At 42.5% G+C, this 26780-nt stretch overlaps 1 protein-coding gene and 1 non-coding gene across 2 annotated transcripts in view; one reads left to right on the top strand and one right to left on the bottom strand.

The window, feature by feature from the left end:
* The window catches only part of LOC126278612 (uncharacterized), a 1203842-nt gene that overhangs the window by 16265 nt on the left and 1160797 nt on the right, over positions 1-26780 (top strand). The window lies entirely within an intron of this gene.
* Positions 25790-25866, bottom strand: Trnas-cga (transfer RNA serine (anticodon CGA)). Its single transcript has one exon. It is a non-coding gene; the product is annotated as a tRNA-Ser (tRNA).

The following is a 26780-nucleotide window of genomic DNA, read 5'->3' on the forward strand; positions in this document are numbered from 1 at the left end:
CCGCCCGGAGATCCGAATGGGGGACTATTTTACCTCCGGATTATTTTACCCAAGAGGACGCCATAATCATTTAATCATACTGTAAAGCTGCATGCCCTCGGGAAAAATTACGGCTATAGTTTCCCCTTGCTTTCAGCCGTTCGCAGTAGCAGCACAGCAAGGCTGTTTTAGTTATTGTTACAAGGCCAGATCAGTCAATCATCCAGACTGTTGCCCCTACAACTACTGAAAAGGCTGCTACCCCTCTTCAGGAACCACACGTTTGTCTGGCCACTCAACATATACCCCTCCGTTGTGGTTGCACCTACGGTACGGCTATCTGTATCGCTCAGGTACGCAAGCCTCCCCACTAACGGCAAGGTCCATGGTTCATTGAGTGGGGGAGGGGTGTTTCTGTCTATCTTTAACAATTTTGGTTTGTACTATCGCAGGACTGTCAGAGATGAGATTTACTCTGTTGGCTTCTTCCACAACGACAGTTAAATTCTGATTGTGGACACTTCGATTTGAAGATGTACTACTCTGCACCAATTAAAATGGCAAAAGCAGCAAAAATAACTAATAATAACATTTTCCCTATCGTGTGTACGAAGTGCGTTGGGAAGAATACATTATTGAATTTATAGTTGATGTTTAAACTGAGTGGTTTGTACTGTGACCTCTGGCAGCAACAATGACTCTCATCCGGCTGGTCGTACAGTCGAATTGAGCTTGGATGACGTATGCGGTTACGTCATGCCATACTGCTTCAGCTCTGTGCAGAGTCCATATCAATCATATCTGTGGTGTCACAGCCAGACACCACACTTGCTAGGTGGTAGCCTTTAAATCGGCCGCGGTCCGTTAGTATACGTCGGACCCGCGTATCGCCACTATCAGTGATTGCAGACCGAGCCCCGCCACACGGCAGGTCTAGTCTAGAGAGGTTCCCTAGCACTCGCCCCAGTTGCACAGCCGACTTTGCTAGCGATAGTTCACTGCCTGTATACCCTCTCATTTGCAGAGACGACAGTTTAGCATAGCCTTCAGCTACGTCATTTGCTAAGACCTAGCAAAGCGCCATATTCAGTTACCATAATCTGAACAGATAATATTGTGACTCATGTGCCGTCAAGAGCGACGTTCATCATTAATAGATTAAAATTATGTATCACACTAATTACGTCTGCTTTCTGAATTCTAATTCCTTGCCATGTTCCAAACCTCACGTTCTTCCCTCCTCACGCCAGCCTGCGTGAGCTAAAACGCGTGCATTTCGGCCTCCAGTTGTAACACGGTGCTAGCTATTCTGCTAACACAACAATATCGGCTGCCGAAGCGGTGATCTCTCGGCAGTCCATGACTAGATGTTTCCAGTGTGTAGGAGGTAACAGAACTTGGTGGCCAGGGCAACAGCCGGACGACTTCTGTATCGAGGTAGGTCAGGTCTGCACTGGCAACATGCAGTCTTGCGCTATCTTGCTGAAAGGTAATATCACGGAGATCTCAACGCTAAATCACAACCATCGGCCTAAACGGCTTAGAAATGTAGCGGCTGCTGACCAAATTACCGGCTATGCGAACCACTGGAGGTCCTGTTGTGGACCCAGCGGCACTCGTTACCATCATGCCACGTTCTGTGCCCACATGGCAACGTGCAATACGATTCGGCAACATTCGTTCAACTCGGGTACGCCAAGACAATTCCGTCCATTGTGACGATGTATGTCGGAATGAGACTCGCCCGAAAAGACGACACGTCGACACTCTAAAGTCCAATGGTTTTAGCTGAGCGTAATGGCTAGCACACTGGACTGACATTTGAGAAGACAACGGTTCAAATCCCCATTGCAGCGTCTCTCTATAATCCCTGGGCGCTTAGTTCTTATGTTAGAGAGATCAGTTACAAATGTTTCTCTGCCATGCATTCTGTTACTGTTAAATAGTCGCAGATTTACACTTTTCTCTATTAGCTGAAAGATTTTTACCCTGTCAAGTATTCAGTGATCTTCGCAGTCCACGTTTGAACTTAAGTCTCAAGAAAATTTCTAACGACGTAGTGTCACACTGCATGATCACCCTGTGATATTTCTTACTTTGAAATACTTTCGTGTGCACGCACGTGACTCCTCCAGTCCTATGCTTTCTTATGAAGAATTCTAAAACATTTACATTTCAACACTATCCATAAGGCGTCCTTGATACATCATTGGTTTAATTTACTTAGAAGACGTTCACAAAATTTTCACTATTTCATTCATTTGTAACCTAGTCGCAAATGAAAGGCAAATATGTTGTCCGCTCGATAGTCAACGATATAGCTTCCACTGTACAAACTTTCTGCAGAGTCTAACATAACAGTCGCGCACACCGTCTGTTTTTTGTTACCCACTGCGACAACAACGCGCCAAGCGGCCAACAAGAGAACTTCTGAATGCAACATCGCATGACAGTGAATACTATCCTTTATATTTATTAGTACATAATTTATACAATAAGGAGAGCGTGTTGTGCAATAAAATCGACAATAACTAAAAACTAACAACAAATTTGTCAGTCTTTAGTTTCCTTTTAACGCCTTGTTTTTTTCTGGGGATTTTCATTCATCTTTAATAACAAAAACTTCCTAGTAAACACCAGAAGACTTGACCTTTTGCAGGAAGAGATCTTATAGCTACTTAACAATGCGAAGTTTTGTTTGTTACACTTTCATCCAAATCAGTGAATGTGGAACGTATGAAACCGGCACGGAATGTAATGCCATCATTATTTAACGTACAATATAAATCGACAGAGCTGTAGCTGGAGGGTAAGCCGCACAGATATGATAATTAAACGTCAAAGGAAATAAAACTGTTACTCAACAGCGAAAGAAACCAATTCCACAATAGTTGTTACATCTGTACCACAATCGGCAAGAATCTTTAATATATTAGCTTTTTAATCAAAAGTAAGTACATTTACAAAAATATTCATGTATTAGAAACTCGAATGAACTGTAAGATTTGGCAAATCTTGAGACTACTTAAAATTCTTTAAAGTGTCAAGGGTATCATAATAAGAAAAGACAAGAATACAAATATTTGCTTCTCTGCCATGACATATGTTTATATTCCCTTGCTTTCAGTGCATTAAGCTGCAATTATCAGGATATTGGAATGTATTTCTTCAAGAGTAAGTTGTAACAGTGAATCAGCGAGATTTGGCTGTTTGTACATTTCTTTCACGATAAGTTATGCCTCTTGGTAATTTACTAACACAAGCAACGGAAAACGTAACAACTACTTCGTTAATGAAGTAGAAAAATAGCTAAAAATAAACACTATCCTTACGACACAGGTAAGTCTGCTTTCTCACCCCTCCAGCTGACAAACGGTAACAACTTTCGTACAAGAGTGTCGCGACTGCAGACATGTATACGACGGCGTGGTGAACAGCGACATTTCCAATTTTTTTATGTTGAAACTCTCAAGGCTTTTTAAATAAAACAAACGTTATTGACATTATTCATCATTATTCTTCATGTCTGTGTACTTTGTATCGGCGTAAAGTCAAGCTCCGGCACGCCACTCGGGAACGACAGAGTAGAGACGGCTGTAGGAGGACGTCATCCAATCGCACGCTGACCGACCCCTCTCTCCAGGACGACAACGCGACATCGGCGCCCCCTGTGCGAAGAGGACATAAGGGCTGCACCGGACTGGTCGCGTCCCAATTCAAGAGTAGCTTCAAGACTGATGATTTCGCTTCCACTATGTAGCATTGTCTATACTGAAAAACACGTGATTATTTCGTTTGTCGCTCTTCAGTTGCGACACATCTGTGTAATCGCAAAGATAACATTGTAATCTTGTCCTATTGTAATAAAACTCATTAATACGATTTGTTTGAATGTTGTCTAGCAATCCGAGAAAGCAGGTTTCCTATACACCACATATTTTCACGAATAGGCTGGATTTAACATACTTATCTCTCAACGTCATCATCCTGGCAATCAACACATTTATTTCAATGAGAGATTAGTTTGTTGATACTGATAATGTAGACAATGTTGACGAAGCCACGACCTCACATCTGCTTGCACTGCTTCACACAATCTAAATGATGTCGTCCAAGGTCTTCTATAAGTTTTGAAAACAGATGAAATTCGGATAAGGGCAAATCGGGACTGCACTGAAGATGATCTACGACAGAGAAGCCAAGGCTTCGGATTGTTGTAGATGCAGAGCTCGTGTGTGGTCTAGCACTCTCATGCTGAAGAACATGTACACGAATTCTTAAACTTCGAAAATCGATTATAGCACGCTACTTCTTCAAGCATCTACATCTACATACATACTCCACAATCCACCATACGGTGCGTGGAGGAGGGTACCTCGTACCACAACTAGTATCTTCTCTCCCGGTTCCACTTCCAAACAGAACGAGGGAAATATGACTGCCTATATGCCTCTGTACGATCCCTAATCTGTCTTATCTTATCTTTGTGGTCTTTCCGCGAAATATAAGTTGGCGGCAGTAAAATTGTACTGCAGTCAGCCTCAAATGCTGGTTCTCTAAATTTCCTCAGTAGCGATTCACGAAAAGAACGCCTCCTTTCCTCCAGAGACTCCCACCCGAGTTCCTGAAGCATTTTCGTAACACTCGCGTGATGATTAAACCTACCAGAAACAAATCTGGAAGCCTGCCTCTGAATTGCTTCTATGTCTTCTCTCAATCCGACCTGATAGGAATCCCAAGCGCTTGAGCAGTACACAAGAACAGGTCGTATTAGTGTTTTATAAGCAGTCTCCTTTACAGATGAACCACATCTTCCCAAATTCTACCAATGAACCGATGACGACTATCCGCCTTCCCCACCCCACAACTGCCATTTACACCAATCACAAATCCTGTCCAAGTCATCTTGTATCCTCCTACAGTCACTCAACAACGACACCTTCCCGTACACCACAGTATCATCAGCAAACAGCCGCACATTGCTATCCACCCTATGCAAACGATCATTTATGTAGATAGAAAATAACAGCGGACATACCACACTTCCCTGGGGCACTCCAGAGGATACCCTCACCTCCGAACCTGCGAGTATGTGGCTTAAAATCACCAGTATCAAATGCCGCCGTAGTTAGAATTTGGGCCCAGCTGGATAAGCAATTACTAGAATAGTTCACACATCAAATACATTTCTACTAATGAGGTCAGTGTTTTGATGGTGAATTCGGTTGCGGCTCAAAGCCACAGAATCGCAGGTGTGTCGCAAAGACCGTTTTGTTTATGCTCCCATATATGGAGGAACGTTTTTACCTGTGCTGTACACTTTCAAATGTGTAAGTTTCCACAGTTAATTGTCATTCAATGTGTGTAAGCGAGAGCTTTTTTTTTTTCCTGAAGTTCGATCGGCCGCGATAGTGAAACCAGAGTGGAAATGAAAAATGTTTGGTTTGCAACATTTAACTGTAGCTTCCAGCTACTTCTATTTATAGTCACTGCTCCGACTTGGACACTTCTCGTAAGGTGGTACCAACTCTCCAGTACCATGTGCCTTCCGCTAGTTCTGTTCGCTGGTCTGCAGCCCGTTGTCTGTGTCAAAATGGTATGTGCTCATAGCGAGCGGTTCTTGTGAGAAAACACACGGAAATCAGATGAAGCCAGTCTGGATCGTGTGGTTGGTGATCAAACAGTTCACATCGAAAACGCTGCAGGAGCTTCTGTGCTGCAATTGCTGTGAGCAGAAGAGCATTTTCATGAGGAAGGGCAATGGATGAGGACTACATTCCTCTTCAGTTGTTCTAAACTCCACTTTGTAGACCATTTTATCCAGTCCAGACACACCGTGGAACACAACTGCACAAAGTTTCATCGGTTTTTCACTATGGTTTTATTTTCGCACGCGATAAGACACTGAAAATAGTTGCCCCCGTGTAATAATAAAGTATTTATTGCATTGATTGCAAATGAAGTAATAATATATCTCGTGTGGCTCAGAGCTAGGCTCGAATATGTACACATGGCGTAATTTTATTGACGGGTCTATCAGTTTAAATTATTGCTGCAACCAGTGCTCCAATTCAGGTCTGTCCCGTGATCTCTCTTTCGTGTCATGCAAAAACCTGTGCTATCCTTTCCTGTTTGGTACATATCAATTAAGATCGTGTGTATCGAGTTTCAACTATGTACAGGAAAATTTTCTAAAATTTAACTTCTAAGTGGTCAGTTTCCTTCACTCACCACATACAACCTACTGAATTAAACTGTGTTTTGTGTTTAATTCGTCAATATAAAATTACATGATATTTTTTAGGGTTCTGGATATCAATTGGTGAAAACAGAAACATTATAGAATCACTTTCTTGTCCGACTGTCTGTCCGTCTGTTACGACTTCTTTTTCTCAGAAACGAGTGGAGGTGTCGAGTTGATACTTTTACCTGATACTGTGCTCCATAGTTCCTTGGCAGTGTAAAAAAAAATTATTCCCAGTCAATGCAATCAAAAGATTCTGCCAGATACGTCACATATTTTGATACTTGCAATTTCACTCATCAGAACCTGTAGATGAACTATCTACTATATGCGAACTATTACTTCATTTCCCAGGGGGGGGGGGGGGGGGGGGGGAGCTGGGAGCGAGCCCTGAACTGCTGAGGGGTGAGGCGGGGTGAGGAGGGGGCCAAGCTCCGCCTCCATGTACTGCAAGCGCGCAGTGCAGGTAACACATTTGTGTTTCTTAAACTTTCACAAAATAGCTATGTGTGGCACAGAGTTAATCGTCAGTTAAATACTTCGTGCTATCGAAACTGAGATCACTGTTTGCACTGACATATTAAATAAAGACGTTAACGTCCTACATTAACAGTTACTGTATCAAAATAAATGCTGAATTAGAAGTAGCTAAAAGAACAGTTTATGACACTAGGAATGGAAGCTAACTTACTGTTTATTTTTTAAATTTACTGTACGTCACACATTTCAGCAAAGCTATAGTAACAATCAACACAAAGTTGTAAAAAAAACAAGAATGAAACAGATCAATTTTACTGAAGCTTCTGATAATTCCGATGCACTAACAGTTTCACTTTCGCACGTAATCTTTATCTCTGACTCATTACTAGTATCTCCAGTGCCAAAGTAAACAGTGAAACTTTTTTTTTTTTTCATCATCGCGGCACTTCACTACATTCATCCTCATTTTACGACAAGCGCTCCTTATAACCGGATTCTTTTTCGGAACTGGAGTCGACGGTAACTCCTGCGATTTTTCCAAACAGTGAAAACATAACTACTACACACTAACAGCAACAGCACAGCTAAGTGACCGACATAGCAGCCAACAAATCAGCCGACAAATGCAGTCTACGCCGCACAGTTGGCAACACGTACAAATCGCCACGCCACGAAAGCTCCCGACTGCTGCCGATAGTTTCCGATCCGGAACCAAGGGGCCCGCGTGCCATGTTACAGTTCCCGTACAGTATATAAATAACTGTGTACAGCGCAAAGTCCCGCTCACACTCCTTTCCGATGAAAAGCGAAGTATTTTGTAAAACATAGAATTTAAAAAAGAACTGTTCTTAAGAAAAAGAACAGAAATTTTTATTCCTTCCACACCGTTTATAGACGGGTTATTGTCACTGCAGGTAGAATAAACAGAAGTTATTGCCATTACGTATTTTGCTAAAGGCTTTTAAAGCTGTCTGGAATTATCAGAATCGGAAGTTAATTGTTTGTTCTTTCGATATTTAGCAATGAAAAATGATTCCCAAATATTCCATTACAGAGTGGTATCTAGGTAATAATTCTTTGAACACTCATTTCCACGGCTACTAAGTTTATATTTATTTTCTAAGACCTTACAAAAGCCGGCCGTGGTGTCCGAGCGGTTCTAGGCGCTCAGTCCGGAACCGCGCGACTGCTACGGCCGCAGGTTCGAATCCTGCCTCGGGAATGGATATGTGTGATGTCCTTAGGTTAGTTAGGTTTAAGTAGTTGTACGTTCTAGGGGAGTGATGACCTCAGATGTTAAGTCCCATAGTGCTCAGAGCCATTTGAACCACATGAACCTTACAAAACAGGGTAAGCAATATCAAATAATGTAGCGCTGTCGGAAGGTGGAGGAGGGCGTTGCGTGCGGCATAGGTTTGGAAAACATATTCGTCTTCTCGAATACGGTTTGAGCCGAGCGAATAATGTGTCTGACCCCTCGGGCGCAAGTCGCTTCCCACCGCAGGCACTGCACGGCATTGTGTGCCTCTCCTCAAACCTATCGCTTGGAGCGATATACCGCATTATCTATGGACCACGTTTCGGCCGCCGTCGAGTTGCACCAAGTTCTGGCAGTCGCAACACGAGATGCAACACAGTCTTCTCACAAACAACTATCGTTCTAGTACGATTTTTGAAACAGAGACCTGCTGCGTAATGTTTTGTTGCATACAAGAAGAAGACGTTCTTTATTTGTGTGCTTTGCACAGTTTTGCTGGAATGCTAATCATTTGCATATCCGAGCTTGTAGTGCACTTCATGGCACACATCTGTTGCATGCCGACTTCAAAGTGACAGAATTTTAATGTAACGCAAGTGAGTGGTTCTGGCTGCAGATGAGTGTGGTATACCTTGACCTAGCTGCAGCCCCTGTCATTTTATCGGATATTTCGACGCGATGAATAGAAGAGAGCTTTTAAACAAAATGAAAATGAGGAGGGAAATGCAAGTATGCCTCATAACAGCAAAGATCACTATAGCAGCGTTGTTTGGGTGTTGTAAGATGACAGAATGGTCGTTTTCCGAAATATGCTGTGAAACTTCGGTCACTGTGAGCCATGCTGCATGACTGACATATGAAACTAGTGGACACCGAGGTCGTAGGCAGTTACGAAAGGGTACTGGACGAAGCATTGATCACAGACTTAGGAAATGGTCAATATGTTAGCGTTGCTCGACTTCCATGCACAATGTTGTATTGACGCTGAAGCACTGCAGCTGTTGTGAATACGTGCCTGTCGACGATTCGAAGCTATGCAGCACGAGAAGAACTGGTGCCAAACACCTCACTGTGACGGCTTCCACTGTCTGTTAAACATTAACATCTCAGAATGCACAAGGAACGATTCTGCAGTCACTTGCATAGTGCATAGGAACATGTACTGTTTTTGCATTACATCTGCTACAGTCTGCAGTACAGTCTTTCAACATACAGGGTGACAATTATTGAACTATATGAAATAAAATCGTCATACCTTCCGAACAGTTTACGTTATGAGGTTCAAATGGCGCGCTTGGGCGCGGGGCATGATGAGGATTAGCAAGCGCATTGTTATTTCGTTTAGCGACGAAGCCCACTTTCATTTGGATGGGTTTGCCAATAAAAATGGCGCATTTGGGGGACTGAATCGCTACTGAGAAGCCTCTTTACCCTCAACGGGTGACTGTGTGGTGCGCAGTGTCCAGTCATGGAATAATAGGTGCTATATTCCTTGATGGCGCGGTGACTACCAAACAGTATGTGAAGACGATTTCACCCCCATTATCCAAAGTGACCCTCATTTCGACAAGATGTGGTTCATGCAAGACGGAGCTCGACCCCATCAAACCTGGAGAGTGTCTGATGTCCTGCAGGAGCACTTTGGGGACCGCATTCTGTCTCTGGGATACCGACAGGCTACTGGCATGGGCCTCGATAGGCCGCCATATTCTCCGGATCTGAACACATGCAACTCCTTTCTGTGGGACTACATTAAAGACAAGGTGTTCAGATATAACCTCAAAATCATTGCTGAGCTGAAAACAGTCATTCAGGAGGTCATCGACCGCATCGATGTGCCGACTCTTCAGCGGGTCGTAAAGAATTTCGCTGTTCGTCTGCGCCACGTCATCGATAATGATGGCAGGTATATCTAACAGGTCATAACATAAATCTGAAGTTACGTTTATGCGATGAATAAAGTGCGTGCAAGCCCTAGTTTCTAACTACGTATCTTTTTTCATGTAGTTCAATAATTATCACCATGTACATGATGGGCGCTGTTATGGCCAGCATTTGCGTCGTACGGGACAAACACTGTAGTGGTTCTTGGCCCAAATGAAAAAAAAAAAAAAACATGCATCTGACTCTCACTGCATTAACGGTAACCTTCTGAACCGGTCGTGAGATACGGTCTTTCCAACAGGCAATTAAGATTCCTATAAACAAATTGAACAAAATAAAACAGTCGAGGAAAATACTTCATGCACATTAACACTACCAACCCAACTTGTATCATCCACCCTCACCCCCCCCCCCCCAGCCCTTCTCGCAAAAGCAGTACGTCGTCAGGCCACAAGTGGCCATTCGGGACCATCCGACAGCCATATCGTCCTGAGGTGAGGATGCAGGTAGGAGGGGCGTGTGGTCAGCACACCGCACTCCCGGTCGCTACGATGGTTTTCTTTGACCGGAGCCGCTACTATTCGGTCGAGTAGCTACTCAATTGGCATCACGAGGCTGAGTGCACCCCGAAAAACGTCAACAGCACATGCCGGCCCAGATGGCCCATCCAAGTGCCGGCCTCGTCCGACAGCGCGTAACTTCGGTGATCCGACGGGAACCGGTTTTTCCACTGCTGCAAGGCCGTTGCCTCCCCTTCTCCCAGGGAAAATGAAATAACCTGCGTTGCCAGTCTTTGTGTATTGAAATATTTTCCACATGTGTTTCATTTGTCCCATCCTATATAAAAAGGACAAAGGCTGACAGCCTGTGGTGAAGACTGAGGATGCGACAATGACAGATTTTACTGCTTCCCTCTCCGTACCTAACCTCTTATTCCACCCACCGAATGAGCTCGGAAAGTGCTCAAGAGCTAGTCACGTTTTCGCAGCAAACACTGTCGATGCTTTTTAGACTCGCGTTTAAATTACCTGTACATCGTGGGATATTCTCCAGGCATAAATCCGAGCCATTTTGATTCCATGATGGGATGTTTTGGAGATTATGATAACAAGGAATTTCACACGGCACTAAATTCGCAGACATAGGGACTAGAGAGCCTCTACAGTTCTGCAACGCAAATGCCTTAAGTCATGTGCATTACCCATTTCGAATCATGCTGATGGAAGAGTTCTTCATCGGCACTATTGGGCCAGCAAGGGGAAGAGAGGTGTTCCTGATCACAAGAATTAGCGCCAATGATAACAATGATAAGAATTTCAATTCAAAACCTCACTGCAGCGCCTCATGGAGCCAGGACGTGTGGATGAAGTTGATGGTAGTCCCTCGGTCCCTCCACACTTCCCTGTGGTACTATACTGGTGATCCCTTGATGCCTCAGAACGTGTCCTACCACCCGACGCTTCTTCTAGTGAAGTCGTCCCACAAATTCCTCTTCTCCCCAGTTCAGTTCAGTACTTCCGCATTAGTTACATAATCTATCCAAATAATCTTCAGCATTCTTCTGTACCACCACATTTCAAAAGCTTCAATTCTCTTCTTGTCTAAACTATTATGGCTGCAGTCCATAGAAATACTTTCACAGTAGACTTCTTGATACCTAAATCTATACTCGATGTTAACAAATTTCTCTTCTTCAGAAACGCTTTCCTTGCCATTGCCAGTCTACGTTTTATATCCTCTCTACTTCGATCATCATCAGTTATTTTGTTCCCCAAATAGTAAAACTCTACTACTTTAAGTGTCTCATTTCCTAATCTAATTCCCCCAGCATCAAATAATTCGACTGTATTCCATTATCCTCGTTTTGATTTGTTGATGTTCATCTTATATCCTCCTTTAAAGACACTGTCCATTCCGTTCAACTGCTCTTCCAAGTCCTTTACCCTCTCTGACAGAATTACAATGTCATTGACAGATCTCAAAGTTATTATTTCTTCTCCATGGATTTTAATTCCTACTGCCTGCTCAATATGCAGATTGAATAACACCGGGGATGAGCTACAAACCTGTCTCTCTCCCTTCCCAACCACTGTTTCCCTGTCATGCCCCTAGACTCTTATAACTGCCATTTGGTTTCTGTACAAATTGTAAATAGCCTTTCGTTCCCTGAATTTGATCCGTGTGACCTTCAGAATTTGAAAGTATTCCAATCAACATTGTCAAAAGCTTTCTCTAAGTCTACAAATGCTAGAAACGTAGTTTAGCCTTTCCTTAATCTATCTTCTAAAATAAGTCTTAGTGTCAGTGTTGCCTCACGTGTTGCAAAATTTCTACGGAATCCAAACTCATCTTCCCCGAGGTCGGCTTCTACCAGTTTTCCATTCGCCTGTAAAGAATTCGTGTTAGTATGTATGAATGCTTTATCAAAGACACTCATGCGGTTAGTGTTCTGTGCCCCACATATATATATAGGCTTCTCGTCATCTCTCTCTTCCGTGAATAGCACGCAAAGATTATACAGTTAACCTCCCAACATGGTTTAGTTTCACTGTGGTTGTGTTACTGCCTCAGACAAATACTTCGAAAGGTTGTTACGGAAAGGACTGGACAGATTGCTCCCCTAAGTAAACCGTGTGCTCCTTCTGCAGTAACCTCATCATTGACATGAAGTTCACTCTTAATGTTCCTGCTGCTTACAGCATGTTGCAGCTCGATTAAGAGACAATGAACAACATGCGTTTTTGTGAACTGTCTCTCTGACAGCTGGTAAGTCATACATCGTTCAACAGGCTTTTTATGCCCTAGTAAAAAATCTTAACTTCCTTGAGCTTGACAGTTTCTTTCGTAGAGGCAAGCTATTTATTAAGCGGCTAGGAAATGAAACGATGTATTTGTTTTTGTTGGCAACATCTCTTTTTTTTCTCCCGTGTCACAGCATCCGGTGCCGCTTTGAAATTCCATAGCTGTTACGGGGTCAACAAGTTACGACAGTCGGCCAGTAGGAGTGGTCGCAACGTGGTACTAGACAGAACACACTCCAGTCGTGCACCTACAGAACAATATGTGTTCGAATCAACAGTTGCGTATTGCCATTGTGCAGAAATATTTGTTTATTTAGTTTGACGTTGTCTCTAGCTACCCATCTATTTTGTAAACTACATTGTTACTTCATATGTACATAAACTGCAAATGTTTTGAAATGTTCATAATGAATTACCAATATGGCTCTCTCATTGTTCTTAATTAGGTACTGTATCCGAGAACAGCACATTAAACATACATTTTCTTGGATACTTGCGGCCAGATAACGTATGCACGCCAGGACGACTTCTATGGGGTACCGATAATAAATTTATTCGCGAACCTTCCTCGTGAATCAGCGTATCTATTAGTGAGAAACTTATCAAAAACCCCACTGTAGTTCCTGGGATTAGCCTTGATATGCAGACAGAAAAACGTGGCAGACAATTTTAATTTATTAACATATATGGATTTTGCATTTGCGGTTTTGTTATACGAGGGGAGTTCGATAAATAATGAAACACGTTTTATTTCTGAATGCAGGTTGGTTTTATTGATGCTCGCAATACACCATATTGTTTCCCACAGGTTTAACTTCAAAACCCTATTTCTTAACATGATCTCCGTTCACTGGGCGGCCTTACGTCACCTTACTGGTAGTGCCTGTATGTTTGCATGGTACCACTCTACTGCCCGACGTCGGACCATACATATTGCAACACCAATAATCTCAGAATCTTTCACGTATGCTTCCTGTGGAGTGCATCATTCACTGGACCAAACAGATGGAATCTGTTTGTGGTCTGCTGTTAGGAACCTAGCGGGCACACGTCTTTGGGTACCCCAATTGGTGGTCGAGTGTGTTAGGGGTACCTAGGCAGACGTCCAGTTGAGCAGCTGAGTGTTTGATAAGAGATCTGGGGGTCACCTCGAATGAGAGTGTCCGCACGTTCTCCAACACAGCAGGAGTCACAACTGTGTGTGGCGGGCCGGCACGCCTGAGGCCGGACAGGTTCGCATGATCTTGTGATGAAGACAGACGTCTCGACCAAGGACGCAGCCTGCTTTTGTTCACTGCCAGGATTCCAGAGATATTCTGCAAGGGCCCATGAATATCTGCGATGCTCTGGTTTTCCTCCAGGAGAAACTCAATCACAGCTCTCTACTTGCAATACACCTCCGTTACAGCAACCATTTTGAGGGCAACCCAGCACTGCCGCCTATCGGAACGCCATGAATCTATAGGTGCTGATGAGGGAATGTTCCACGACGTCCACAAAAAATACGGCACTTTCAGGGAAACTGACCGAGAGAGAATGTGTTTGTGTTGAATTAATTGCATTACTTACTGAACGCCCCTCCTACTTACGTTTATTTTTATTATTTTAGTCTAAAAATCACAAAGGCAAGTTTCGCCGTCCCTGTAAAGTCTGAAGACCAGGTGGTTCGTATGTGGTGGAGATTAAGGGAAGAGTTCATTATGACGAATATTAGTTTACGAGTATACTTTCAGCCGGTGTTTACGGTACGACATTGTAAAATGTGGTCAGCAGTTGACTGAGAATATTGGTAAGTGACAGAGGTCAACAAAATGTGTTTACGGGATAACTCATGTAGCAAAGCCAAAGTATTCATAGGAGAATAAGTTGAAAAAATCTGTAGATATAATGAATGTAGACAGGAATCGTGGAAAGGTTCTTCCGCTTTCGACCACCCTCTAAGCTCTACTGTCGACTTTATCAGTTTCAGCAACACCGGACCTTTTGCTAAAATTATTGATAGTGTTAACTGATAAATGAAACAAGCACTTACAACCGTCTAAAAAGTTATGATCTTCACGTGTTACGTGAATCCTGAGATGCATTATATAAACCAATCGCCATTAAAAGTCATCAACAAACACTCAAAAAACAAGACAATAAAATGAGTCTCATAGCGAAAGTTTGCGACCATACTTTTGGCGGTGCGGCCGTTTATGTCAGGAAATGGTCTGAAGAAATAATGTAAGCAGATGGGCCTAAGGACAGAAACCTCTTCTATGCGGACTGTCCTTCATTCATCCGCCATGAGCTACTCAAACGTCTGCTCCTAGAAAAAGGACACAGTGTAAGTGCATGTGTATGATGAAGATTGATTTGATGCTAGCTAGTAATTATTTACAATGGAAAGTCAGGTCGCAGTATTCGCGCAGGCTTATTGTGTTAGTTGTCGGGTGTGTACAACTCGTTTTATTTCACCCCTCATGCAGTGTGTTACTCAGAACTCTGGAGCTGCGAAACGTATTGTCGCGCAATTTCTTCGAACCGCTGTAGCGCACTGGGCGTGGTTCAGAGAGGCCAGTTGACGGTGTGAATCTGTCGTGCCGCTTAGAGTAAGAGGCGCTCTCCATCTACACTCGTGCACGTCTTGAATACACGCCCTTTAGTAATTGCGCCGTAGGCAACACAGTCTGAGTGGATGGCATCTTTCACTGAACAAAATAAAAGGTTGGCGAGTGTTTGATCAGAATTGTGAATCGATTCAGGACTTCCTAGCAGATAAAATTCAATACGTCGCTTTTAAGTGGACATAGTCGATAGACACGATAGTAGTTTCCCAAGTACCTAAATCGAACGGTATAGGGTCTTCTATTTATTTAACAGTATTTATAAATCTTCTTGTGGTTAATGTCAGAAGCTCTTTGAGGCGGTCTGTGGGCGTTGGAGCTACCTATCGGAAGGTTCGAAGACCTGACTGTAGAGAAATGAACGTCGACTTCCATATGATAGACGATTGATGCAGGAACTGTAAGTTGACCCTGAACCTAGATAATTGTAACGTGTTCTGGATACATTGGCGAAGAGCTGTATTACTGTTCGAGTGCATTATTTTCTACAAATCACTGAGAATGGTAAGAACCTAAAACCCCTAAGAGTCAAAATTTGAAGTTCCACCTGTATAGGAATGTATTTTACTCTCTAAATTTTCCATTTATTAAAACTCGGCGGACAGTCAAAGTAATTCGCTGCCATAAAGGAGCGCCGCAGAATATGAGGGCAGCTCGTAGGAAACTGGTTCCCACGAAGGTAGTGGTGACGAGTTGGCCATGTGGCGCGGTGGTGAATCATAGAAGTGGGCAGAAATACGCTAGCCTTAAGGTCAAATCTTGCTTGGCAGTCAGCACATAGGGGAACAACAACTGTTCTGACGTGGAACTATGAATTTGGTTTATTAAATAATAAATTTCATTTTTACGTAGCAAATACCAGGAAGAGCCTTTGCATCATCACCATATTATCGCTATGCAGTAAACGAGTTAAATCGAAAGGCAAATGAATATTGTTAAACTACCGAAGATTCAGGAAGAGAAAAGAAGTTTTATAAGGTAAGCAAGAGTTTTCGGCCGTGCGACAATCTCATCGGTTGGCGAGTGGATGTATTCGAAGACTATTTTTCACGCAATAGAGCGTCTTACAGTGTTCTCGAATAATATTAACTTTGTGAGAGAAATCGTTTTAAAATACTGCGTTGTTTGCTAATAAAAGCATCGTAACGGCATTCCAGGACTTACCTCAAGTAAATTAGGTATCTGCTTGTCCACACAATCGCAGGTAGTCTGCTTGCATCTTCTGAAGAATCAGATACACCGCAAGAACTGCTTCGTGGGACAACATGAACGAGAGATTCGCAGAAAACGGATAGGAGGAGAGTCTAGCTTAACTAGCGCAGTCACGGGTGGGAAGTTATGACCAGTTATATTGTACACATCAAATGAAGTCGTAATTGCGAATATGGACAACCATCTGCTGCAGAATGGGATGACGACAACGACAATTTGTGCCGTACCTGGACTCGAATCTAGGTTTCCCGCTTATAGCGAGCGGTCGCCTTACTTTTTTTTTTTTTTTAATTATCTTCGGTGTTGAGACACATAACTATAGACCGAAATGTGGTAAAAAAAAATACAGTTGGACGCGAACAGGCGACTGTAAGTTTGGAATGCGCGGCTATTACCACTCTTTGTTTTGTTTTGCTTTGTTTATTTTTGTTGTGTAATTGACCAGAGGCCTTCTGCGCCCTGCTGGTAATATGTTGAGTCAATTCTTCTCGAAATTGATGTGTTCCGTTCAAGTGTTCAGAAATGTTCATTGGTTCAAACAGGAAACCTTCTTCTCTCTTGGCTCAACACATTCCAGCTGTGAGGCGGGTCGTAGAAAGCACTCCCAAAGAAGTTCGAGAAAAATTGTCTGTATTTTGGGTGACGGACAACGACATAATGGCCGTCATTGAGGTACGTCCAAAAATCGAGTACAGAGTCGACAGTTTGTCCAAATAGGTAGTGAATGGCATGTCCGCGAATCCAATTCACAGCACTGGTCTTTGTCCGAGGAAAATAGTCACGTTCCGGAAACAATAATGAACCATTTGGATATTCTCGCATGACTCACTGCCAGACACGAACTCCCATATGTCCGCAACCACGCGTCTACGACCTGGACTCATACATCCATTATGTTTAGTCCCGTACAGGTCAGACGTCGTACTTGATAGTCGCTTGCCCAGTATCGGCAGATAACTACGATACTGCAGTGTCTGTGTTCCTCTGATTACGATGCGCAATTTGCATCGTGATCAGAACAACACAGACACTGCAATATCATAGTTACGTTGTATGTCACTTATACTACTTTCTACGGAATTGCGGCTACCATGACAAATTTTGACATGGGTTTGATACAGCGAGGAGGATAATCTAAAGCGGGAAACCCACATGAAGTTAGTTGCAGGAAAAGCAGGTGCCAGACTGAAAACCACCGTAAGAAAAGGAAATGTCATTCATACACGAAAAAGCCCGAAGCGGCTTCTTCAATGGATTGCTAAGTGTCGATTAGCAGTCAGGTGTCCTTAACAGCTCAGTTGGAAGAGACAGGATTTTAAAGTAAAATTTTCCGAAGAGATCGCACTAAAAATGCTAAGAAATTCTGGTGTTACGTTAAGCCAGTAAGGGGATGTAAATCATTTATTTACTTGCTAGGGTTCACATTCGCAGAGAAATAAAAGATGACAGTGAGAAGGTGAAAACAATCAGTCTAATATATGGAAATAGTTTCACTGCGGAAGACAGGGATGCGGTGTCACCTCTCAATCATTGCAGAGTGCGCTGAAATGATAGACAACGAAATAAGTGATCACGGAATAGAAAATAAACTACAACTGTTCAAAAGTGGAAGAGTCTACATCTACATCCATACTCCGCAAGCCACCTGACGGTGTGTGGCGGACCTTGACCTGTGAGGTTCTACAGAGATCATGCGAGAGATTCTGCCCCATTTCTAGGAGTAGCATATCGAAGGTCGCTAGATCAACGAAAGTCGCCAAGCGGTTGGAAGTAACTACAGATACTTCCTGTTTTCGAGACGGATCGTCGGTTTGATGCAGACAGTTAGAGCTCCAGTAAATCTGTTGGAGAACTATCGAACATATTCTGTCCTCCGAAGAACTAAAAATCTGCTCTATAAGAGTCAGTAAGGATTCCTTAAACACATATCTGGCGGCAGACCGGGCGCATTTGTCGTCCGCGAAGTCATGGCGCTGTAGATAAAGCACAGAATTGATGCCGTTTGGTGCCGTATTCTTTGGCTTCTAGAATGCATTAGATAGAGATCCGTACCGTCGTTTAGTGAAATAAACAAGGTTTTACCGAGCATTGGGTCAGATTTATGAGTCGTTACGGGTCTATCTAAGAAGCAGAATTCATTACGACGTTCTCAACGGAACAAATACAACAAACTATATTTTTAACTGGATGAAATCCACAGATGTAAAGGTAATTTTTAGTGTGCACCTGCGGTCTTTTACGGGATCGTTAATGTTAACAATAAATGTAAGTGATGTTCTGGATTACGCCAGAAGCTCTAGGAAACTTTTCGAAAAAGATTCTGTTGTTTATCGGAAGGCTACAACGCCAGAAGACTTCAGCGAAACACTGAACCACTTCCAGGGGATCTGTGAGGATCGCAGTGACTATCTGTTGACCCTGAACATAAATTAATGTAATATATTTTGTCAAAATTGATGAAGAGATTCAGTAGCGTTGCATTATGCTATTGGTGAAAAACAGTTGGAAACAGTACCCTATAAATACCTAGGAATAACTGTCTAGAGTGATCTAAAGTGCAGTTACCACATAAATAAGAAAAATGGACCTGAGCACTATGGGACTTAACTTCTGAGGTCATCAGTCCCGTAGAACTTAGAACTGCTTAAACCTAACTAACCTAAGGACATCACACACATCCATACCCTAGGCAGGATTCGAACCTGCGACCGTAGCGGTCGCGCGATTACAGACTGTAGCGCCGAGAACCGCTCGGCCACTCCGGCCGGCCCACATAAATAGAATTTTAAGAAACGCAGATGCTGCTCTGAGATGTATAGGAAGACTGTTAAAGAAATGTATTTCATCCACAGAAGAAGCACCTTACAAAACATTAGTTCCTCCGATTCTCGCGTACTGTCCATCAGTCTGGCTCCCTTACGAAGTACAATTAACACTGGGAAATAGCCCAACGAAGAGCAGCTCGTTTCGTAACAGGATCGTCTAGCAAGAACGAGAGTGTTACGGAGGTGTTCAGTAAATTACTGTGGCACTCACTACATGAGTTACTTTCGAAATTCCGATACTGTACGTTCGAAGAAGAGGCAGCAACACTTTAGTTGCTTCCACCGGGCCCACAGAGAGGTTTATCAACAGTCGCTTTGATATTAACTGGTATTTGGAATAACCTCAGCCACACATTATCAGGTGGTTTGCTCATCACAGACGTAGGCACGTCTTTATGACTGAACTCTGCAAATTCATTTTCGTATACGACTATAAGCTTAGTCGTGCATTGTATTTGAGACAAATTACTTCCTGCTGCGCCAGTTAAAAGTACTGGGTAAAAATATGAAACACGGCGAGAAATGTATGCTTGATCATAAACGCAGGTGGTAGCCATGGCAGCACGCTGCGCTGGTGTTTGACAACTAATGGCACCTGTACGATGTCCTCAATATGTTGTAAGAGACAGTCGTTGTCAGAACAGAGTTCTGCGTATGTTGTGCCAGAACTAAGAAAATTCGAACATGGGCAAAGTGTTGATCCTGACGTGATGTATGCTTTCGTAACCATGGCAGCCGACGTGTTTTGTATGTTTCATGAGACCTCATATCACAGATTTATATAGCATAGACGGAAAGCAGGGGAAAAAAATCATCCGCTAAGTCACATGCAACTGCAGAACAGAACGTAGCACTTGCGAACACTGTCATCAAAACAAAACGGAAGGAGCTCCATAAACAGAGAACTGCAGGACGAGCTCGAATTCCAAAACTGATCAATGATGCAAATGCCCGTAACAGGAAAACGTCGTGCCAAAGCCTTAAAATCTGGGCTACAGACAAATGGAAGCAAATCATTTGACGTATAAGACTTGTCGTATACTAACAAGTTTGTTTGTGTGTCCAATCTCCGCAGCAAGCATATAAATACTTGTTTGTATATGAAACTGCCTTTTCCTGCTGCTAGTTACTTTATTTATCCCATACTCGTTTCGCGTTCTCCTGTTCTAAGGCATCATCAGTGGGATATATGACGATATAGTTTTGTTAGTTTTACGTTATTAAACAAGTCACGAAGCGATTTTTTACGATTCACTGATCTGCGTTTCCTCACATCTGGTCTGGTGGTCGCATTGCCACTTCTATCAAAAAAATGTTCACATGTGTGTGAAATCTTATAGGACTTAACTGCTAAGGTCATCAGCCCCTAAGGTTACACACTACTTAACCTAAATTATCCTAAGGAGGAACACACACACACATGCCCGAGGGAGGACTCGAACCTCCGCCGGTACCAGACGCACAGTCCATGACTGCAGCGCCCCAGACCGCTCTGCTGGCCCCGCGCGGCACCACTTTTATCACTGACATATAATCTATCTTCGTGTTCTCGCCTTCCTCACGTTGTTCACCATGTTCCTCACTCTTTTTTGTGGTGTGCTACTGTTCTTTTGTCATTCGATACAACTATTTCATCGTACACTGTTTTCCACAACAGAAATATTGCGACTCCATTACGTGTTTCGTCTTCTTTGGTATGCTTACCTATTTTTAGCAACCCTAATGAAGTATATGTTCAGACTAACTTATGTTTATGATGTTTATACCGTATTTGTGTATGAATGAGAGAGGGAAAGATGGATAGGGAGGACGAGGTTTCTTTTTTTTTTTTGGGGGGGGGGGGCGTGTGTACTATCTGTTAGCGAGTGGTTGAAAACTTTGACGAAAGGTGATTTGACGTTTTGTTTCAATATCCTGTGGAGGGGTTCTTTGATGAGTGAGTGTAAAGATGTTGGGTTCTATTATTATTATATTGGACAATATTCTTATATTAATCCTTTTTGCGCACGTTATTCAGTTATTTTATCTGTTAGTGTAATTAATGAATTGCTTGGAACATGTACTTGGTCATTCAACAGGATTTTCCCCTCTGGTTTGCTTTTCTGTATGTGGTAATTTTCTTGCATGCCTATGAGGTGTTTTTTATTGTTGATTGTAATTATTTTCATGTCATATTCTCTAATGGTTGATTTTTGGTCATTTTCCCTTAGGTGTTCTGCAAATGTGAAGTGGTTTGTCCCATATTTCCAGGTTCTCATGTGTTCTTTGTATCTGACATCAAATGTTCTCCTTGTTTGCCCTGTGTATGTGCCTTCACAAGTGTTACTCTGTAGCTGATATATACCTGCTTTCTGGTATATGCCTCTGTTTATTCCCTGTCTTTTGAAAACGTTAGTGATTTTGAGGGTGAGTTAGTGTTTGTATGTCATTGTGTACCATCTTGTGTTTCCTTTCATCTTTCTTTGATTATCCTGGGTAGTTGCTATGTGACTGAGTGTTTGTGTTTGGTTCTGTTGTGTTGTTGTCTGTGGTTTGGAGCTTTCTCCTTTACTTTTAATTTTGTTGTTTAGTTTTGTGACTGTGTTATTATTGTAACCATTATTTTGTGCTATCTGCATTATTATGTCCAATTCTTTTTGGTAGCTTTCTTTGGTGAGTGGTACTGTGTTGAGTCTAAGGAGCATGTGTCGAAGTGCTGCTTGTGTTTGTGTTTGGTTCTATTATATTGTTGTCTGTGGTTTGGAGCGTTCTCCTTTTATTTTATTTTTAATTTTTTTGTTTGGCTTTGTGACTATGTTATTACTGTAACCATTATTTTGTGCCATCTGCATTATTATGTCCAATTGTTTTTGGTAGCTTTCTTTGGTGAGTGGTACTGTGTTGAGTCTAAGGAGCATGTGTCGAAGTGCTGCTTGCTTTCTCGCTTGTGGATGGTTCGAGGATTGGGGAATGATAATATCCGTTGTTGTGGGTTTAAGGTAAATTTCAAACACATGCTTATTGTTTTGTTTTTTGATTGTTATTTCCAGAAAGTAAATTTGGTTGTTCTGTTCTCCGTCGATTGTGAATTTTATGTTTTTATGTATCCTGTTGATGTCAGTACGTAGTTTTTCAATTTTTGTTTGTGGTTCATCTATTAAGCAAAGGATGTCATCCATATACCCGAACCAATATCATATGTTGTATTCTGTTGCTACTATTTTTGTATCGTTATAGATCCCACTGATGATGCCTTACTAACAGGAGAAGGCGACACGCGTATGGCATAAATAAAGTAACTAGCAGCAGGAAAAGGCAGTTTTATTTACAAAACAAGTATTGTTGCATACTGTTTCCAACATCTAGGGATTTGGTGATGATTTTCGAAGCAGTATCGTGGGTTTCCGTGGGTACCAACGTTACTCTGGAGGGCCAAATTACTGACAAGGATTATGTGATCATTTTGGCTGATCAAGTCCGTTCCATGGTGTAGTGATTTTCCCCATTGCTGATGCTGTTTTCCAAGTTGAAACGGCATCTGTTCGCACAGCTCGCTTGGTCCTGAACTGTTTTTGTGAGCACGAGGATGAATTTTCTGTCCTCTCCTGGCCACCACAGTCATCATATCTCAGTATTATTCAGCCTTTATGGTCTGCTTTGGAGAAAAGACTGCGTGGTCAGCAATTATCTCTATCATTGTTTCCTGAAGTTGATAGTATTTTGGAAGAGTGATGTACGACTCCACTGAAAACGATACAGGACTTGAGTTTATTCATCCTGAGACGTTTGGTAGCTGTTTCGAATGCAACTGCTTTCCTACACCGTATTAAGCACGGCAGTGTGCTGCGTTTTTGCTGTTTACATATTTTCGTTCGCTCGGCGTAGGACGTTAATGGGACAACACAGTGGTTGTATATCACAATACCGCCTGCATGTTAACAGTTATGGGGTCATCAACGTCTTGCGCTACGTTAAGAAACTTATTAATGTTTCCTCTGCAGAGCAAAACATTGCACCGTCTCACAGTAATTATGCTACCGCAGTGCCGTCATTTTAATGGACACACGGCATAAGTTAATCTGAATGTTCTTTTTCACAGTAGCATTTAAAATAAGCTTTAGAGGCAAATAAATGAACTGACTATATTTTGTTACTCCAGTTTATTGGAAATAGAATAATTTTATTATGAACCTGCCCGCAGCTTTTTTATCTGGCAGCGAACTCTGAATACCGCATGGCATCAGCTTATCAACCTGCACTGCAATTTCCAATAAAATGAATTTAAAAAATTGTAAATTGAAGCATTAATCTGCGTATGGAGTTTGTAGTAAGCTATCTATAGCGTATATTGTTATGGTACTTTTATCTTTCTATACGCAGTTTATCAGGTTAGACAGCTTGTCAGCTACAATTATAATTTAACTTCTTCATAAGAGCAAACATTGCAGATTTCATCTGTATTGGAGATTTCCAGATGTGCGTCAATAAGTGTCCTCCTACTGATAATTATCGTCCTTAGCTCGTAAACTGTACTGAAGTTCTTTGCTATCAGAAACGTCGGAACTGAGCGAGCAAACAACTTAGAGCCCACCAAACAGTTCTGAGATCTGGACCTAGAAAATACTCAAAAAGCTGTTTCTAGGTTTCTTATTTACTGCAATAGTAGACACTCCCCACTCAGAAGCAACACATATACCAAATTTCTACTTTTGTTTATTTTATAAAAATATGCCAACGTAGCTTCATCGATAAAAAATACGTCATTCAGTATTTTCAGTAATTACAGAGGTAATGTACCTGTGTAACATGTTCCCACCGTTAGCTATGATGGTATTGCAGGTAAATTTGGTGTTTTAAACTACAGGTCTCAAGAACAACGTATTATCTTTACTGTTGCTCTTTGAACGAGTCATGATTCAGTAATCCGGTTTTTAAAAAGTGGAAACCTCCAACAAAGTACTTCAGTAACAAGAAACGTTCTTGCTATATTCAGAACTGTGCCTCTAGGAAGAGGGTGGTTTACGAGGACACGTCAACACCAACATCCAGTGCAAATTCGTTTAATGAATTGGAGGCTTCTGATTATTTGACAGACAACGTAGACATTTCTTCAACACGGAAAGAATTTTCCGACTAGCAGCTGGCCGTGGTTCGTTTCATTGCTCGATATTTCGACTGCGCATCTGCCGGTCATCCTCGGGTGAACTGTAGAAGACAGACGAAAATATGTTTTTACTGTTCTTTCAATTTTTCACGAAGTAATAGGCTACCAGCATACAAAAAGGGCTCTCTAGCCAAATACTACGATCCTTATACATAGCCGGCCGCGGTGGTTTCGCGGTTCTAGGCGCGCAGTCCGGAACCGTGCGACTGTTACGGTCGCAGGTTCGAATCCTGCCGCGGGCATAGATGTGTGTGATGTCCTTAGGTTAGTTAGGTTTAAGTAGTTCTAAGTTCTAGGGGACTGTTGACCACAGCAGTTGAGTCCCATAGTGCTCAGAGCCAGATAGACTGATTCACGAATAAAGCGAGTGGTTTTTTTTTTTTTTTTTTTTTTTTTTTTTTTTTTTTTTTTTTTTTTTTTTTTTTGGGTCATCGGTCTACTGACTGGTTTGATGCGGCCCGCCACGAATTCCTTTCCTGTGCTAACCTCTTCATCTCAGAGTAGCACTTGCAACCTACGTCCTCAATTATTTGCTTGACGTGTTCCAATGTCTGTCTTCCTCTACAGTTTTTGCCCTCTACAGCTCCCTCTAGTACCATGGAAGTTATTCCCTCATGTCTTAGCAGATGTCCTATCATCCTGTCCCTTCTCCTTATCAGTGTTTTCCACATATTCCTTTCCTCTCCGATTCTGCGTAGAACCTCCTAATTCCTTACCTTATCAGTCCACCTAATTTTCAATTCGTCTATAGCACCACATCTCAAATGCTTCGATTCTCTTCTGTTCCGGTTTTCCCACAGTCCATGTTTCACTACCATACAATGCTGTACTCCAGACGTTAGTGTATATAATTTGTAAATGTGTCTTGGAAAGTGGCTCAAGTACTGATGAATTTAAGTCCGCCACCGTTGAAGAGCACGGCATGGTCATGTAACTGTACAATGGTGAAACTGATGTCATTCTGAGTGATAGAGCAGACTGTGTGAGGCTCTGCAGAGGCTGTAGCAGGTATTGGTAACTGAATCCCTTGTTGAACAGAAACCGCATCTGACCTGCTTGTATAGAGCGTTCCTGAAAACTGGAAGGTCGCGAAATCGAAACCGTCAGACCACGGATTTTTTTGCTTGTAGTCTTGCCCGAAACTGGCCTTACAACAGGTACCTGAACCCCGCAACTAGTAGCAAACCTGACATTTTCTTTGATCATTCCACACAAAACCTCAGCAAACATATTGTAGCAATGTACCAATTCTAAGCTAAAGTACACATTTTTGTGAAAAAATTTACAAATTACTCTTTCAAATATTTTAACTGACATAAAAACAACGAACAGGTGAAACTTCCTGGCAGATTAAAACTGTGAGCCCGACCGAGACTCGAACTCGGGGCCTTTGCCTTTCGGGGGCAAGTGCTCTACCAACTGAGCTACCGAAGCACGACTCACGCCCCGTACTGACAGCTTTACTTCTGCCAGTACCTCGTCTCCTACCTTCCAAACTTTACAGAAGCTCTCCTGCGAGACATGCAGAGCTAGAACTCCTGAAAGAAAGGATATTGCGGAGACATGGCTTAGCCACAGCCTGGGGGATGTTTCCAGAATGAGATTTTCACTCTGCAGCGGAGTGTGCGCTGATATGAAACTTCCTGGCAGATTAAAACTGTGTGCCCGACCGAGACTCGAACTCGGGACCTTTGCCTTTCGCGGGCAAGTGCTCTACCAACTTTTTTTTTTTTCGCGGGGAAGTGCTCTACCATCCTCTTTTTTTTTCATAATGGCCGTCAGACCACCGGTTTTCTTTTTTTTTGCAATAACAAACATAAACTGCTTCTAGCATTTTTTTTAATATAGAAGACGATGACTTCATAACATAAATTTTTTCTGGGAAACGTAAATAAGTGGACTTTCCACCTTTTTTTTTACATAAGTGTGAAAAAAAATTCCTGCTTCCGTCAGGACAAAGCAACAACGGTCTACGTTCCTCTTTCAGGCGCGTACCTCGCTAATCCCGTCATACCTCGCGTTGGCGTCGGGTACGTCTTCACGTGTGTTTGTGGATCCTCTCCACTGTCCTGGTCCTTTCTTGTTCTAATACTTATAGGTAATAATTACATTCTCCTACCCCGGACACCCCAACTGGGTGGGGGATCAAGCAAGGCACTCCCTAAAAAATTTGCGTAATATGTTCTATATCTCAGATGTCTCATAAGCTGTGAGTGATGTTCCTGTAATAAGGCCCAGAAGTCAAGCACATTCTTAGTGCCGTCTCGGAAAAGATAACGCACAGTCAAACCTCGAATCCAAGTCACTGCGTTTGTCTTTGCTCGGGGATAATATGTCCTATCTGGGAG

Source organism: Schistocerca gregaria, chromosome 6 (assembly GCF_023897955.1).
Source record: "Schistocerca gregaria isolate iqSchGreg1 chromosome 6, iqSchGreg1.2, whole genome shotgun sequence".
Lineage (NCBI taxonomy): Eukaryota > Metazoa > Arthropoda > Insecta > Orthoptera > Acrididae > Schistocerca > Schistocerca gregaria.